Here is a 19,229-nt window from a genome sequence, read left to right on the forward strand (position 1 = left end):
TTCCCATTACTGGTCTCTCTAATATACTCATCATCAACATCACTGGGGACACTGGGCATCACCAGTGGCTGGAAAGGCCTCTGTGGGTTGAAGACATCTTAAACCTGTTGCTCGCTATGAAATTCTTTCTTTAGTTGTTCAGTTTTATAATTATATGTTGGGCTGAGCCATTTATTCATTCCCCCCATTCTGGCCTGTCTAATGCAGGGAGACATTCACACTCTGAATGAATTGAGAGAAAAACCTTCCCACCAGCAACTCATCACCATATAGCTATTGATAGCTGTAAATCTAAAACAAAGGCCACCCTCAAGTCCCCTTGGTGTTGAGATCAAGTCAGCTTCTTTGCAACATCTGTGGTCCCAGACTACATTCTTCCCTGAGCTTCACAGTCACATTGCCTTGGCCCATCTTCACTGAGCTTGCTTCCATGGTAGAGGTTTGTTGGTCTGTCACAGCGGCAACATAATGAAAGTGAGCAGATGAGGGATGGCACCCCTGTGAACACCTCTGCACTGTGGACACCCATTCTTCCCTCAGAATACCTTGCTATTCTGTGTGACATGAGATTCTTTGTTGTGTGGAGCAAGTGGGGATGCTGGTGTCCATTTATATGTTAAATGCTTGTAAAGCTTAATTTATTTCTTGGGTTTTTGGGATATAAACTAATTATAAATAGTTGTTCTCCTACTTTTTCCCCACATCTCAGGGGATATTCTCACTCACCCACAGGGTTCAACCACTCTATGCTGGACCCTACAGGATGCCCACAGGAATAGAAAACTGAAGCAAGATACAATCTGTCATCTGCAGGACACCACATTACAAGGCCAGAAATTTTCAACACTTGACTCATTACAAACCATGTCCCCAGCTCTGGCTCAGTGTTTTTAACACAAATTATTCTGTTGGGTAGGTTTTGGTTAAGAAGTGTGTTTCCACGTTCAAACCTTATTCAAATGTGCGTTTCCACCTTGGTTTGCTTCTATGTGACTTTATGTAAACATGGAAAGCTCTCAAACTAGATGAAAGATCTGGAATTTCTTAGAACCTGAAATTGATTGTTACCATCATGTCACCACTTGTGGAACAGTTGCTTCTTCTTTGACTGGTGAAATATAAAGTCAGTCTGGGATCTGGGTGTAAAAACAAGACAGGACAACAGGAAAGGGTTTCTTATTGAGACAGTTTATTCCCAGATGTCTGTTACTCTTCTGCCTGGGTATGTAGTGTGTCTGATGAGTCTAACTGGTGGTGGGGTCCCAGCCCATCGCCTGCAGCAGCAGGGTTTGGTCTCAGAGGTGCGGCTGGTATTTGGGTGTGCAGTGGCCCTGGCATGACCACAGCAGAGGCTGCTTCCAGCATGGACAACCATGGGAAACCATGTGTGCCAGAAGGGAGGCAGGGTAGCCCCAGTGTCTGCAGATCTGATGGGCCTGGCTGCAGGGGTGGAAAGGCACGAATCCCTGGCCCTTGTGTGCAGGGTGTCCAGCTGTTTGCGGGAGGCATGCTGTGGCTTGCTGAAGGAGCACGTGCAGCAGAAGCTGCCTGCTGGAGGCCCTGCAAGGCCTGGCTGCACTGTGATGGTAAAAGGGAGGGAGCACAAGGCTTGACAGCAGCAGCTGCCCCCCCAGGCTGCACGTGTGGGCTTCTTGTGGGTGCTTTTCCTTCAAAGCTGGGCCTGGTGGAAATGCAGTGGTTGCTCTCCTCGTGGCCTACTCTTTGCTCGCACCTCTTGAGCAAGTGGGGATCATCTTTCTTCAAGTTGAGGTTATAGTGGAAGAGAAACTAAAACATGCAAAAGAAGAAGAGTTAGTTGCCAGCCTTTGGAGACGGGAAAAGACCAGGGCAGGAGAACTGAGCTTTGTTATAGCAAAAGACTGATGTGGGTCTTGGAAAGATATACTGGGCATTTGAAACCTAAAGCTTAGGCTGGCCAAACGGTTATGCTCTGGTTCTTTTAAGTAATGGCCACCCTTGTGTTTTCACCCGAGAAAGGACCCAAGAAAGAATGCTGTGAGCATTTCCTGTCTTTCTCCTCCTCTCCTTCATTGCCAAGGCATATGTCACTGGAAGGTGAAGCTCTCATGCTAAAATCATTCTGAGAGTTGGTTCATGTGCAGGGGAAGTGATGTACATTGCTGTGAGCAGTGGGTGCTACTGCTTATTCTGCCAGAAACTCATCGAGACAGATGTTTTGGGGGCATGTTGCAATTTGGTGTATCCACAGAGGTTGAGCTGATGAAGGAAACTTTTCCTAACATCAGCTTCAAAAACTCTGTGAGGTTCTTTCCTTGCTATTAAGTCCTTTTATAAGGCTTCTTCATCAATGACAACACAGATACCGTCACCACTCTACCAAATGGACTGAAACTGGTGACTTTGGAGCATTTTCCAGAGTTGTTTTGTAAAGGTGAGGGATGCAAAGTCATCAGCTTCACCAGAGGTCTCCTCTGAATAGACGAGATGGATTCTGCTGGTGCTGTGGTGCTTACTGCATGCTTGGAAGTACTAGATCAGCATCACAAGGTGCTCTTTATTCCATCCTGGAGGGACAGGAGAAGTGGTGTCTGCAGAGTGTCCAGAGCAGAAGCAGGTGACATTTCTTCTGGAGATGGCTCCCTTTCAAGCTCGTCAGAGTTAGACCAAAGTGTTGCCTAGCTGTAGGCATTTCCCTGGACAGCTGTGCTTGGTCCTGCCAGACAGCAAGCACTAACAAACCGGCACCAGTTGACTGCAGATGCCACGGGGGAGTTCTCAAATGTCACTGTGTGGCCTGTGCTTCATGCAGTTGACATCACAGCCTGGCACCCTTGTCCTGGCATGCTGCTGCAGCAGCAGGGGAGGAAGCTACTGAATAGCAGTTGTCGCTTGTCATTTCCAGAGCTGCAGGTGTTTGGACTCAAGAGTTGAACAGTAAACAGAACTATCTTGAAATGTTGTAGGCAATGGCAGGGCAGTGCTGTGTCCCATTGTCTGTAGGAGTTGGTGGCCAGGAAGGAGGCGGAAAGGCTGCAGTGTTGGGCATCAAAGTGCTCCACTGTGGAGGTGGCCCAGTTGGGCACCTCTCTCACAGCAGAAATGTCCTTGTCTCCTTTGCTGTAGTAGTGGCTTTGGAGCTACTGCTTGAGACCCTGCTTGAGCGAGTTGTGATGGGCAAAGTTGGAGCTGCAGCCAGTGCCCAGTCTGTTGCATTTGTGGGGTGGCTCCTCCTCTGGGAATTGCCTGACCTTGGCCATGTGGTACCCTGAATAGCTGCCTTCTGTCTTCCTGTATTTCCTCAGGGTTCTTCAGCTCTGTGTGGAAATGCTTTTTCCAAGCTGTTCAGTGAAGGAAGATCAGTGTATCTGCCCACTTCCTCCCTGTTTCTTCTCTAGCCTAAGAAAGGCTCTGTGGTTTTAGTAGCATTCCTTCTGTCCTGGGCAGTCTCTGTACCCAGGTGACTTTAGCAGTCTCTCTGTGACTGCTCTGTAGGAGCAACTGCAAGTAAAACTAAGTACATTTTGCAAATGGTACAAATTGGATATATGCAACTGTCCCTGTTTCTTTGAATGGGTTCCTATGCTTTTATTTTGTATTTAAAATTCATAAAGAAAATGTTAAAAATCAGCAATTTTCTGTCAATCAAGTTAATATTCTCTGTACTGGTTCTAGTATTTTTTCTGTAAATGCCATGTTTGATGTAGAGCCAGTAGGAATCAGCACTTCTATTCCCTTCAGCTTTTGTATCAGGCCCAGGAAGGTTTATGAAAGGCTGGCCTAAGTATGTGGACAATAAAGAGAAGGACAATAAGCCTTGGGAACTTGTGAGCAGAGCTAAGTGACGGGAGTTTGGGCAGAGCAAGGAGCAAGTCCTCCAAGTGCTCAAGCATCCCTGAAGACCTGGCCTGGGCAGATTCAAGTTACAAATCAGCTGGTCTTTGCTGTTACCCTGCAGTACTGTTCAACTCAATAGCCTGGGAAAGAAGGGCTGTATCTGTTGACTGAGAAAGTGTGGTTAACCAAGCCAAGAGGACACAGTTAAGAACAAGTTTGTAGCAGCTACTACAACAATACCTACTACATGAACTGTATAATAATAGCTACAACCAAAGACTAGTACAAGCAACTTGTGTGGTCTATTGGTTTTACTAAAGTTCATTATGACAGTATGACCATGTAAAAACAATGCTGAGGCACAAGGCTTTAGTATGACCTTCTCTCCATGTCTGAGAGAACATGTCTTCTCTGATACATCTTTCCTGTGGTGGCTTAGCTCACAAGAAAGTCATTCTTTGTGTATTTCCTTATTGAAGTAGAATCTGGCAAATACCATAAGCATGTTAGAAACATTTGTACTTTCAAACAGCTGTGTAGCCAACTCCCCAGACTGTATGGTTTGTTCTACTATTTGTTCCTTCCAATTTTCAGCAGTTTTCTAGGCATCTTCCAACACTTCTCTCAATATTAAGTATGTAACCTGAAAAGAAGCTGCCATAGATTTGTAGTTAAGGTTAATGAAATGTTGTAAATGTCAACCTCATGCTAAAAAAGTGTTTCCTGATGTTCAGAGGGAACCTCCTGTGTTTCATGGTGTGCCCATTGCCTCTGATCCTGTCACTGGGCACCTGGCTCTGTCCTCTTGGTACCTTTTTAGCAGGTATGTACATACATTGATGAGATCCCCGAAGATGAACCAACAGAGTTCTCTCAGCTGTTCCTCACAGAAGAGATGTTCTTGTCCTTTATTGTCTTTGTGGACCTTCACTGGACTGTATTCAGTATGTCCATGGCTCTCTTGAACTGGGGAGCCCAGCACTGGACACAGCACACCAGGTATGGCCTCACCAGTGCTGAGCAGAGGGGAAGGATCACCTGCCTCTCCCTGCTGGCAATACATTGTTTAATACTGCCCAGAATATCATTCACCTTCACAGCAAGGGCATGTTGCTGGCCCATGCTAAACTTGATGTCCACCAGGACCCCCAGGGCATTTTCTGCAGTGCCACTTTCCAGCTGGGTGGCTGAAGCACATACTGGTGCCTGGGGCTGTTCTTCCCCAGATGCAGGACTTTGCACTTCTCCTTGTTGAACTTCATGAGGTCCCTGTCAGACACTTTCTTCAGCCTTTTGTCCTGGTACTAAGTCCTAATACTATAATATTTTTAAATTGAACTGAAATCAGAAGAATTTTGTTAAACTCAGCCTCTCATCTTGGTATAGAGTACAGTTTGATTGAAGGCAACATGGTTTTTGATTTGAAAGACCAAAACAACATTATGGCTCATCTTTGTAGGATTTTTATTATAATAAATGGTATAGAATACTTTGCCTCACTTTTCTTAGTCATGACATTTTATTTACACACTATAATAACTCTTAAAAGCCCACCATCATACTGTTAATATAAAGCAAAAAAAAAAAAAAGCTTTTCTTAAAAGCTCCTTTTCTCACCTATCAGGCCTCCACAAACCACAACAAATACATATCTAACATTAATATTTTTCTAGAAAAGTCACCAAGTTGATCTGTGAGCATTTTAAGCATTTCAAAGTCATCCTCAATCTATATTTTTGCCAGCACTGTACAAGAGCCTCTATTCAATTTGCAGTTGCACTAGGGAAGTGTTTTGATTCTTGATTTAGACCATGGTCTCCCAGAGGTTCCAGAGTATCTGGCTGAAATATAAAGCTTCATGCTTTATGTTTCCTTTCAGCAGAGCAGTAATACATACCACGTGCTGTGCACCAGTCCATAAGTTTTCGAAAGTAAGTCCGTCCAGGGCTTATTCTGTGGGTCTTCTGACAGTTGATCACTGTTTCTGAGAGAACAAGTCAAATTGTATATATTTTCAGCTTTTCTTTATTGCATAAACTATGTGGCACTCTCAGGGAATACTTATTGTAGTGTGAGGTAATGGACTGAGTGTCTATATAGAAAAATTTGAATATTTGGCACCTGGTATTATAGGCTGCAGCATAAAGCCATGCTTGCGTTCAAACGTATCCTGTTTGAATAACCTACCATACAGTGCATGCAGGATTAAATAAAGCCTCACAAATCAGGAACCACTGTTTTTTATTCCCTGTGTAAAGTCAATCTCAAGTGAACATGGATCTGAAATAATATTTTAACCTTAATAACTCTTTCACACTTTGTTGTATCTTGAACTCATTGTTTAAAATCATATGCTATAGCCATGTGGGAGGCACGGAGCCAGCACACACAGCTCCAAGCAGACCAACCTGCTCAGTGTTCAACTGGGAACTTTATCCAATCACTGACCCACTTGAAATTACATGTATATTAAATCTTACTTAATAAAATGCATAATATGGAAGTAGTCACTACACATCATTTGCCGTCTTTGAAAATCTACATTGATAAACAGTTCAAGCAAGCCTAAAGCTACTTAAAAAAAATACTAATTTAAAATTACAGATCTACAGTTGCAAGCACAGAAGTGTTAACCTTGCTCTTCTCTTTAGACCTAGAGAAAGTCTACATGTTATGTGTCTTTGCTTCCCCCTACTCCCACCACATGACTCACAGGTTCACTGAAATATGCTTTGTTTCCTTCTTTTTCCCTTTGCTTTTCAGAGGCCTGCTAGGTTCTTTTTTTGAGTGTGTCAGTTCAGGCTATAACCCTGCAGTTTGAGTTTATCTTGGCCATAAAATGCAACAGCAATTTATATGCTGCCTTACTCCGCAGTCCTCTGAGGCGCTGCCAGCTGTCTAGCCAGCAGTTTAAAGAAAGAGCTGTAATGAGCACAAGTGTGCAGGGGGTAAGGGGAAGGCACACGCAGCACACAGTCTTGTTCCTGTTTCCATAGCTGGTGGTGGTTATGTTTAAATGGCATTACAGCAAGCTGTCAGTATGGCGAGATTCTCTGCACAGGCACTGCACACTCCTCTCATGATTTCTCATTCCTTTCTTTCATTCTTCAGTAAAGAATAGATTTAAAGGATGAGACAAAGCCCAGAGCAGCTGTTATGTGATATGGAATGTGAGTTATGAGTGTAAAATTTTGCTTCCTCCTGCCTTTTTCCCCTTTATCAAGAGTAAGCTCTTTGAGCCCACAGACAAAGATGTGATCTTGATGTACTTGACACAGACTTTGATTTTAGCTTGCCTGAGCTCAGTTTTTGATGTAATACAGTTGTGAGTTTTATTTCTTCCATAGCTGTGCAGTATGCTTATTTAAACTTTACCATCACTGTAGTGATAAAAAACAAAAAGAAGAAAAATAAAGGTATTTTTCGTGCAAGTCTCTTCTGTCAAGAACTATTTTCCCTACTGTTGTCTCTAAAACATTGTCATATGTATATATAAAGCAAAAATTACATGTTCACACAGTTCTTGCATGTTGCAGAAATCCTTCAGATAACCTAGATACTTTCTCTAAAGTCCATAAAAAAATAGTAGGTTAGACTCTGATCTCAGTGAGGCCAGTGAATAGAGAAAAAAATCCCATGTCATTCCACTATGATCAGTATAATTCATTTAGCATTACACTGATGCAATAGATGAAAACCTGTCAGTGCAACCCTTCCAGTCATATGGTAAAATGTTTTCTTTTCCTATAAACTTTCTACAAAATCAAGCCATCCAACTTTTAACTGGAGATTTTGGCCTCTTCAACACACCCACAGAAAAATATGGCTTTGATTCTTACACCATTCTTAAATAAGTTGAGAGTTATGATCTGATAAAAGACACTTTCAGTGCAGAAATCCGGTTCTCCCTCAACTCCCACCAATGCTGCATAAGCTCTAATTGGCCTTGAGCTAGAATTTCCCTATGCAGTACAGCAGGACAAAAACTAAGACTTCTTTAAAAAGGCAGAGTCCTGGAAAATGATGGAATCACCTTAATCATGGCAGAGAACGGGTTACAGGTCAATCCTTTCTTATGTGATGTTTTTAATTGTTGTTCAAGGTACCTTGAAAAGGGAAATGTCCTCATTTGTCACATTCAACCTATCTAAATTCATGATATATAAAGCGTTTTGGAGTATCTGAGCCCACAATGATGACAACTAATCTAGGCTGATTTAAGCTTCATTAGTCAGAGGAAATATATGCAGATAGCCCACAAGTCCATATATATTTTGAAGCACAATTTAGACTGAGATCCCATCTGGAAGGTCTTGACTCCTATGCTGTTTATTTTAATAAATCCTGGCTAAGTAGTTAAATGTAATAAAGCCTTCCCTCAAGGTGCAATTTTCACTATGCTTCAATAAAAATAAACCTACAAAAGCACGATCTCTTCTTTCATGGAGCCCATGAACAGGTTTGTTTAATCATAAAACAAAGTGTCCTAGAGGGGTCAGAAATATAGGCAGGAAGTAACAAAATGAGATTCAATGTGAAAAAGTCAAGTTAATGTGTCTGAGGGAGAATAAATTGAAACAGATATTCAGCAGGAAGGAGGCATTTGCAAAACAGTGAAGGTAAAAAAGCTCAGTAAGACTAATAGAAAACTCAAAATTAGCAAAGAACATGTAATAGAAAAGTGGTGGCAAAAGAGACCAATACACTTTATGAAACTACGAAAAAGGCATCATTTCTCCTATGCAAGAGTTGACAGTCCTCTGTATAGCAGATGTTGAACACAAACATCAATATTCATTTCTTGGCAACTCAGATAAAACAGGAAGTTGTTAACATGTCAGAGAAAGTTCAGAGAACTTCCATAAATAAAGGATTGAGCAGCATTATCAAAAACACAATTTCTGAGCTTTCTTCTACGGAAATCAATTTCAGTATTTCCACTTAAAATGGAAGACTTAAAATGCAGCAAGATCAGCTAAATACCAGTTAATGGCTGCTATGATTAACTGCAGGATGCAGGCACCAGGGAGACATCAGAATTACCCAGATCAAGTACTGACTATGAGTGATCTTCCGAGCCTCTCTTCCTCTTCAGCATCCACAGAAAGAAACAAGCTTGGATCTACAGGAGACTACATGGTGCTCTGCAGTAGGGAGCTGCACAGGGTTCTTGGTCCAAGAAGGTATAACTGTCAGTCAGAAGATGGAAGAAAGCCAAAATAAATGTAGATTGAATATCAGAAAAAACATCCTTGCTCTGAAATCTAACTTCCCTGAAGACTTGGAAGAAAGTACCACCATGTATCATTTAAAACCAAATAGTATAAAACACTATAAAATACATATTTTAGCAATTTAGGTGATGGTTCTCTCTCTACACGTGTACTTGTTTAGATTTCAACCTGATGCATGTGTATGGCACAAATTGTGGCTGTGCAGCTCCCTGCTTTGTCTGTAACTGTCTACCAGCCTGCCCTGGACGTCCAAGGGCCAAGTAAATTCCCCCACAATTTTCCTCAGTAAAATCATTGGGCCAAAGCACCCTTCACACTACTTCTGTTCAAGGGTTTATCCATAAAGGTCACTTCCAGTAAGCTGCCAGTGCCTACTTCCTAAACTAGCATGAATGAGAGAAATTAACCAGTTCCTCTCTGCTGAAGCAACTAATAGGTGTGCCTCATTCACCAGCATAACATGAGAGAAATTTCATATAAAAGAACAACAGACTGTATTTTGGACTCAGAATTCAGGAGTATCTGCATCTTGGATAGGCTAAAAGAGTATAGACTTCCACAGGCTGCTAGAAACAATCAGATACTCTAAAGGTAATTTAGATATTTGCATTTCATCTGAAATCACTTTAACATGCTGCTTTATTAATGGTAAGATGCCTGTGTGAAAATGAAGAAAACATGTCTTTCCTTCTATGTTTCCCACATTTAAGGTTTTATTTACCTTATATAATCACTTTCTTCCTTGTCACCAGAAAGCAAGAAATGACAGGACATAATACTTACTACAGTAGTGCACAAAAGAAGGAGCAACAGCTTTAAAAGTCTGCTGTGCAGATACAGCAGCTTTATTAACATTTCCTCCCTCCTGTCTGAAGATTGAACAAGCAAAGATAAGATTGAACTTCAGAAAAAAGAAGGACAATTTTTTTTTTTTTTCCTCTCAGGTTCATCATCTATTTTTTATCTCTGTATCTGCCATCAGATCCCACTGATTTCTTAAACTTGACATCCTTCTGGGTTTCCTCAGGCTCTTTGGATTCAGTTCTAAAGAAATAATGACAAAATTGCTGGAGACAATTCTGGCTACTTTGGATGGATTCAGAGGTACTTCAAGCTTTGCTCTGTCCAAACAGATTTTGCTTGTCTGGTTTACAGTGAAGAAATAACATAAATGATAACTTTAAGTGCCAACTGCTTGCTATCCAAAAATCCAACATTATTCGAGAAAAATCATACATTATACTCTTTCTCTTATGTGTTTTCCTCTTTTTAACCAGGAGTGAGTAGGTAAAATAAACATTTAAATTACCTTTGTTGGTATGACCGTAATTCATTGAACAAGAAGGTGGCAGTTCTAGGAATGACAAGAGATTTTTTTGCATGTTCTTTGGAAATATGACGCATAAATATCTGTCTTCCTTTGAAAGATTTTGTTCACATTTTTAAGATTTTCATTCAGATAAAAATAATGCATTGCATGAGTTATTAAAACCTCCTTTTAATAATCAATACTCCTTATCAATACTTTTTATGTTAAGAAATTCAAGGAAAAAGTACTGAGAAAGCTCTTTTTGATTTTTTTTTTGTTCACCAATCTGATTACAAGATTGCTGGGTTTGAATTTTTTTTTTTCTTAAATGGAAACACATTTATAGAGAAAATGGCAGTCAGCAAAGAAAGTAATGACACATAGAGCCTTTGAAAGAAAGCCCCTTTCATGCCCTACAAGTACATAGTCAAAATGAGTAATTGGATAAAGAGCAGATGTCAAAACTAGAAACACCAAAGTCATGGCAGCAGGCAGAGAACAAAAGAGGTAGAGGTATTTTTAAAAGCATCAGCCACTTTTCAGATGGCCACCTGCTAAGTAAGCTCCTGTCCCTTGATAGTTGAGACAATCCACACAAAGACTCCTGACTGATTTCTGAAACAAAAACCAACAAAAGATGCAGGACTGCCATTAGCCATCCCTGATTGGAAGCAGATTGTGACCCTGCTCTCCTCTTTCCCCCGTTGGATTTTGCATCTTCTACTGTGAGTCAGCACCTCTTGACTCCTTCTCTTCAGGACAGCTTTCATGAATGCTGGGAGACCTGCGCTTGTTCCCAGTACTCTGTCTGTTGCGCTTAGACCAGCTTTCAGTCCTTATCGAATCCTTACAGTTGGTTGTTTGGTTTTTTTGGTTTTTTTGGGGGGGTTTTTTGTTTGGTTGGTTGGTTTTGGGGTTTTTTTTGTGTTTTTTTTTTTTTTTTTTCAGTGGAGACTGAGACCCTTGCATATCAAATTGAAGGTACTGCCAACAGTCTTGCTTTTCACATTTACCTTTGATGTAATTCTATGCCTATTGATACCTGTGTATTAAAGATTGAAAATTGCTACAAAGGTGCATTTCAGACTCTTGTGCTCTCAACAGAGCACCCACATCCGACCAGATTTATACAAATACTTGGTTTAATAATTTGGAAGCCTGCAAGCATAGGAGTTAAGCCTGGCTACTCAGTTACTGCTGCAGATGGAAAAAAAAAAAAAAAAGAAAAAAGGAAGGAAGGAAGTGAACAAATCAAGGGGAGGGAGAGACAGATTAAGTTACCAGAGACTCTGACCCTGAAGGCTCAAGAAGTAAAGTCAGGGAAAGCAGAGGCACTAGTTAGTTGGAAATTCCTTTGAATTCCTTTAATCCCTTAGGTCAATTTAAAGGGAAATGATCTGACCATTCTGCATCTGCTAGTGATTGAAGGCAAATAAGGAGCATTGTGTGATTTCCAGTTCAAGAAGTATATAGTGCATACAGCTTTTATGAAAGCAAATACAGCAAATCTCAATTGACCTAGACTGACTAATAAACCCTGAGATGTCTCTAACATATGGGAAGTTGATGCTGGTACAGACTCCCCAGAATAAAAAAGAGAAAGAAAAGAAAAAATCCTAAACCCTCCAAATCTCTAAAATGAAGGTGGGAAAAAAAGAGAAATAGTTTATTGCATATAATGTTTTTTGGCTGAAACACTGTAGTCCCCAAATCATCCTCAATATTTAGTCTACTATTATGTAGACAGAAAAAAAATCTAAAATCACACCCTATTGGGCCTCTCAGATTAAGCCTTCTGCTACACATCTGTAACTGGAAACAGTCTTCCAAGGCTTGTTTATGTAATGACACCATACAGTAAGAGCCTGGCTACAGAGGAAAGCTTTATTGGGCCTTCTAATAAATATTATTAGTGTGTAGCTCTGGAAATGATCCCATTTGGGCTTGTAATGTGTAGCGATTAAGGGCTAGACAGTGCCTGTAAAGCAATAGCTTGGCCATGGGTGTCAATTAACACAAAAGACACACTTTCCAGAGACATGACTCAAAGGCCTATCCCTCCAGACTCACCACTCATTTCTCTGTCATTCCCCTTACATCCCCACAGGCATTGTGCATGGCAGCCCCATAGTGACAAACCTCCCCCTTCCCTACTTTGCCCAGTCTGAGGAGGTTCATTTCCTACAACCTGGGGTTCAGGAAATCACCGACTAAGATTAACCTTTATTGAAAAGGTCAAAGGAACGACTTTTCTTGACTCTTCACTATCTAAATCTGTATCAACACATGGAAAATAAAATGTGTAGTTGCAAACTAACAAACACTACAGAGAAGGATCAGCCAGTTGCTGGAATGCACATGTGGGTGTATGTGATCCTCATAAATTATTTTTTATTGCTTGATAAATAATATTAAAATGAATCATTTCACAAAAGATTTGACTCCTTCAGGTTGCCAGTTTTAGCTCAATCCCCTATAAACTTCTGAAATACACCAGATCTGACTGCAAAAGGTCTATTTCCTCCTCCTGCCTGACCTTCTCTTGTTATTAGCTACATTTTCAGCCGGAGAAAATAGGCAATCTTTTTCCCCTGACTGTACTTAGTTACAAAAGACTCTTTCTTCCGTATTTATGTATATGCATTCTGGTCTTCTGTAGCACATTATGGAGCATCATCATTCAAATGCATGAGCTCTGCACACTGATGGAGGTTGGACAGAGTTTGTGTTGCAAAGCAGAAGAAATTTGAAAAACATTTATATTTTAGTTAATAATAACTTTCTCTACTTTCTCTATTTTCTATTGGTATGGCTCTTACAATTTTTAACAGTTTGAAGAAAAAATAATTTTATAATAGAGTTGTTCTGCAACATGATTGCACAGCTCCCTCTTTTAAATACATAATTTCTAATTCTCTAAGCCAAGTGTTGAATTTTTAAGAACTCCTTTAGTTACTCCTGGGATAAATTTCTCCATTTCTTTCTTGCAAGTTGAATGATTTTGGCAAGAGACTAAGAGTAACAGAAATAATAGCACTAATAATAGGAAAATGATTTGTAATGTTAATTTTAAATGTTGCATTCCAAAACCTGTTAAATTATTTTTCCTGGAATTCCAAAAGCTGTACTAGTTCTTGGCAATGCTTAAAAATATCCCCTTACTCCTTCATGCTGCTTTGTTTCCTACAAATCTGCTGACAACACCTTTCCAAACTGTTCTAAAGGAAACAAAACAGCATGTCTGCAAAGTTAAGCCTTTTTAAAATTGGGTTCTAAGTATACAGCAAGATGATATGCAGGAAGATAACCCCTTGAAATCATGCCGAAGTAAAGGAATTCACATTGACAGGAAAAAAGCAACATAGAACTCCACAAATATAATAGGAAAAAAGCGTAATTTGCAATCAGACTGTTCTAAGTGCTCTATAATGAGATCCTATCTTGTTCTGTACTAGAAGAACCTTAATCTTAAACTTTTCTCTTCAACAAACAAAATTCACCTCTTTGCAAAACACCTGAATAAACATCTTTGTTCGAAGGTTAATTAGTGTAATATACAAGTCATATCAATTACAAGAGATAGTTTGCCAACATGGGAACAAAAATATAAAGATAAGCTTAGTAGATACTTATGTCTAGAAATGTAGGGAAATGAATTTTCGGAAAGTACTTACTGAAAGGAGTGTGAATATGTGAAGAAAAAAATTAAACTTGAAATATCCCACTGTCTTGGCTCTCTCTCTCTGTACTTGGAAACACTGAACATGGGGTCAGCAGTGAGCCAGCTCCTGCAGGTGCATGAAATCAGAAACTAAGTATGTGAAAGGGAAGAGAAAAAATAGAAAGAAGAAAACAATAATTATGGCAGCATACCAAATTCCTCTGTCATGAGCAGATGGATATAGAGGAAGATGTGTTTTGCAACTGAACATTTTTTAGACAACAATGGGAAAAATCTGAAATTGCAACAGAGCTCAATATAAAGCCAAGCAAAGACTAAAATGTGGTCCCATTTTATTTAAGTCAGTTGATAACAAAATGGAGTGGCTTATGTGAATTTCACAAACCACACAAATAGTTTTACTACTGCCAAAGTCAATCTGGAAGGATATCTGAGAGCCTGGAAAAAATGTCCGCATAAGCTGTGTGGCATGACAGATTCATGCAGTTACCAAGCTACTCTTCCCTCATATTTTGTGTCTAAAGTAGTCATTAGAAATCACAGAAAATGGTGTCTGTTCTCCAGTGCTCTGTCACTTTTCTCCATAGTTATTCAGTATCATCTGTGACAAATCTAAAAGTGCTATTTCTGAACAGATATATGTTGGCTTTCCCTTCTTGTCAATGCAGTTAGAGTTGACAGAGCACCTAGTCCCATGTCCTGCAGACCTCTCCACCATGTTTCAGAAACAACAGGATGAACTTTCTCTGAGAATATGTAAGTTATTCACAATTCAGCTACTACAGTCACTCATGGAGTACTGTATTCAGCTCTGGGGCCCCTAACATAAGAAGGACATGGACCTGCTCAAGCAGGTCCAGAGGAAGTCACAATGATGATCTGGAGCACCTCCCTTATGAGGACAGGCTGAGACAGTTGGGGTTGTTCAGCCTAGAAAAAAGAAGGCTCCAAGAAGACCTTGTAGTGGCCTTCCAGTACTTAAAGGGGGCTACAGGAAAGATGGGGAGGGACTCTTTAACAGGGAATATAAAGATAAGATGAAGCATAATGGTTTTAAATTGAAATAGGGTAGATACAGTTAGACACAAGGAATAAATTATCTACTGTGAGGGTAGTGAGACACTGGAACAGGTTGCCCAGAGAGGTTGTAGATGACCCCTCCCTGGAAGTGTTCAAGGCCAGGTTGGACAGAAAGTGTCCCTGCCCATGTCAGTGGTGTTGGAACTAGATGATCTTTAAAGTCCCTTCCAACACTAACCATTCTATGATTCTATGGCTTTATGATTCTATGATTCTATGATTTTCAGTTTCATTTCTTCCTAGTTTCATGACTTCTTGACCTAACCCAGTTGGTTTCTCTTCCAACAAACACAGAGGATCATATAACCTAACTAAAAATCTTCTTCCCACAGAATACCCTAAAAAATCAAATGCTTCTATTTAACATCTTATAGCCAGTCCCTAGTTCATTCCCTTTAACATTTGAACATGAAAGATTTCAGAATAACTTGTTCTTCCTTTTGTTTCTGCATCCTTCAGTAACATATCATTTTAAATTTTATTAAGAAGGAATGAAACTTTATCTGTCTCAAGACTACATTATCCATTTTGTTTAACAATTTACGCTATGTTGAAATAAAAAAAAAATAATAGCTTTTTTAATGAAAAACCTTGTTGCAGCATTTAAAATAAGAATATTGGCACTCTGAAATTAATTGTTTCATGTGGAAAATGTTGAAGTGTCTAAACCTAAAATGCAAAACTATTTGTTTTGATCCAGAAGTCTTTGTAAACAAATTCAACCTTAACCAATTTAAGTATTCCATCAGTATTCCCGGATATCATTATTACCACGTGAGAAAAATTCACACATATTCTAATTCTGTATACTTAATACCAAAGAAAACTACTGGTAAAAATTAGTAGCTTAAAAACCACAGCAACAGATGCCTTACAGCATAAAGGCACTTGCAGCTAGGCACATCTTTTGCTGAGATCTACAGCCAAGTTTTGGTTATCAGAAAGCAGTAAGAACAGAATTTGCAGAAGTCAACACTGTAACCAAATATACTGGGATCATGGCTATGAAGAGAATGGCTGTTTCCACATTTACTTACTACAGTCAGGACATAGATAAGAAACTGATTAAAAATAAGAAAAAGTGCTAAAAGAAAGCAAAATATTATCCTTGGGACACTTTATGACTTCTCTGTTTTGACTTCACTCCTGATGCTCATCTCTACAAAAGCAAAGCAGGTGATTATCGAGTTTTAAAAGTCTCCCTGATATACAGCTGTCCTACTTACCATAGCACTGATCTTAATATTTCATGATGTGAACAAGCCAGCTATCATGTATTGGCAGTGAGGAACTACTGAGGAACAACTGCTAGAAGACAGTCTTGGCTCTTTAATGATGGACTTTTGCATAAACAAAGCATGAACTTATCCAGACTGAAAAAGAATACCTTACAATAGAGTTTACATGTAAAAAAGATTTTGTAGTGTGCCCAACAACAGATAACTATTTACACAAAGACTAATGAAAAATTCTTAGAGAGACCCTTCAAGATGGTTATTCAATAGCGTATGCTACTGAAGTGAGTGTGGTATAACAAAGGATCTGAATGCTAACAATACAGCCAAGAGTGCCTCTAAACAGATCAAAAATAACAATAAGGCTCAGAGCAAGGGTGAAGGAGTCAGAGGCTCAGATGGTATTTTCATTAATCCCCTCCATCAGGGGTCAAAGGATCAGATGAGGACAGATTCATCCTACAGATGAAAGTAGGGCTGCACAGATGGTTCAGCAGGAGGGCTTTAGTTTCCTTGACTTGGAGAAGATGCTCCATAAGCCATTGGTGAAGAGTGGTTCTTATGTCATGAAAAGGGTTTACACATCTTTGCATGGCATTTACTAACTTTGTAGAAGAGACTTTCCAGCTGCGACCAGCTGGGGACAAGAAAGTGCAACAATCAGAGTAAAGTCCCTTAAAACAATGATAAAGTTATTTATATCAGCATCACAGAAATTAAATAAGTTCAGTGAACCAACACACTTTTACATGTTTGTGATTTCTGTGCACTGATACAAGAAGATCAGGAAACAATCAGGGAGACAAGTATTAATTTAAGGTGAAAACTCTACTTTAACTGACCTAACAGATATTTGTTAGAAGAATGATGTGATTAGAAAGAAAGATTTAGAAAATGTTGATATCTGTCTCAAGAAGCAAGCAAGTCCTGGCTTTGGGGGAACACAGACCTTCTGATAGTCTCTGATAATGATTAAGGCAGAACATGGGAGCTCAACAAACATGTTCACACGAATGAACTGTAGGATTTCAAAAGGGCATAAAAATTAGGCAATTTATAGGCAATTATGAAATAAAAGATCATAGAATTCCTCAAAAATTAAAAACTTCTCATCATGTAATCATATGTTTCACCATTCAGGGTTCTCAGGGAAGCAGCAGATTTGGGATCTTCAAGTAATGGAAAACAGAAAAGACACCAGTAAACCAGCAAAGGAACATCTGGGTAATTTAGAAAGGAAGATACACAAAATTTTAGTGCAGACATGTAACTTCAGTTCTGAGAAAGAAAATGTTGAATGAGTGAGATATTTTGCCAGTATCATCAGAAAATACCATATTAAAGGGGAAAAAAAAAAAGAGAGAAAGATAAAAGGGAAAAGAAACTAAAAAAAAAAAAAAAAAAGAGATGAACAACAGCCAGCAATGATTTACCAGGAATAAATTATGTCAAACCTATCTAATTTCTTTCTGTGACAGAATAACATACTTTATGGATACAGCAGAATATGCCATCTTTTTAATTAAGCAAGGCCTTTGACTCTGTCTCATCTAACATATAAGCAAGCTAGAAAAACATGTTGAGATGAAATTGCTTAAGGTAGATGCAAAAATTATTAGAAAGCTGTATTCATACAGGAGCTGTTCTCTGTCTTAAAGGAATTTACCAAAGCTGAGAGTATATGTTCTGGTCCTCTAATATCAATATTATTATTAATGATTTAGATGAGAAAATATGCATATGAAATTTACCATGTACTAAGGAAGCTGGTAGGGGCTGCACACCCTTAAGAGTAGGACTGAAATTTGAAAGGATCTTCACAAATTGAATGAAAGAAAAAGAGAAAGAGAAATGCAAAAAAGCAAGGAAACTTTAGAAGGGTCAGGTAGGAAGAGTCACCTGAACAGAACCTCCTGGTCAGCTGTCCTACTGGCTAGTCTGGAGGCTATAGTGAGGCTATAGTGAAATCATAAGGCGAACTTCAGTCCATAAAGTTGTAAAAAAGCCAAGCATAATTTGGAGGTACATGACAGGACTATAATTTGTAAGTACAGAATTAATCCCTCACCTTCTACCTCTACAGCATTACTGATGCAGTGTAACATGATCAGTTTTAGGCAACACAGATTCACAGAATAATTTAGGCGGGAAAGGACCTCTCAAGGTCATCTGGTTGAACACACAATTCAGAGCAACACTAGCTTCCAAGCCAGGTCAGATTGCCTAAGGTCCTGATCAGATGAGTTTTAAAAAATGTACAAGGATGGAGGTTTCACAGCCTCTCAGAGCCCCTGTCTCAGTGCTTGACAGTCATTCCTGGTATTCAGCTAAAATTTCTGTTGTTGCAACCTGTGACCATTGCCTTACATCCTTTTACTGGGCACTGGAGAAGAATTTGTCTTCTCCATACACTGTTACGTTATGGAAGACAGCAATGTGTTCCCTCCAGCCTTCTCTTCTCCAGGCTAAATAAACCCAGGTCCCTTAGCCTCCCCTTAGGGGTGTGTGTGTATATTGCGGGGTGTAGGTGAACAAGGGGGAAAACACAGTGTTGAAGCAAGCAAATCCACAAATAACCTTAAAGGAAAAATGTCAAAAAGTCCATAGGAGAGCAATTGAGAATAATCAGGTATCTAGAAAACTATGGGAACAGACTAAAAGAACTGCCATTGTTTAGCTCAAAGAAGATAAAACTGATAGGGGAGCATGGTAACAGTGTTCAAATACATAAAAAAGAGGTGGAGAAAGAGAAAGGAGAATATCTTGTTCTCCACATTGGTGGCAGTTAGAACAAGAGGCAATGGATTTAAATTGCATAAGGGAGCAGAAGATTAGATTAAGAAAAGTTTCCTAAGGGTAAGGAAGGTGAAGTA

At 39.6% G+C, this 19,229-nt stretch overlaps 1 long non-coding RNA gene across 1 annotated transcript; it reads right to left on the reverse strand.

The window, feature by feature from the left end:
- Window positions 1–1,300: 1,300 nt before the first annotated feature.
- LOC141973903 (uncharacterized) lies at window positions 1,301–14,144 on the reverse strand. The gene is made up of 3 exons (XR_012635620.1): window positions 14,034–14,144; window positions 5,714–5,800; window positions 1,301–1,788 (listed from the first exon to the last, which is right to left on the reverse strand). It is a non-coding gene; the product is annotated as an uncharacterized LOC141973903 (long non-coding RNA).
- Between the last annotated feature and the right edge of the window lie 5,085 nt (window positions 14,145–19,229).

This window comes from Athene noctua, chromosome Z (genome assembly GCF_965140245.1).
Source record: "Athene noctua chromosome Z, bAthNoc1.hap1.1, whole genome shotgun sequence".
Taxonomy (NCBI): domain Eukaryota; kingdom Metazoa; phylum Chordata; class Aves; order Strigiformes; family Strigidae; genus Athene; species Athene noctua.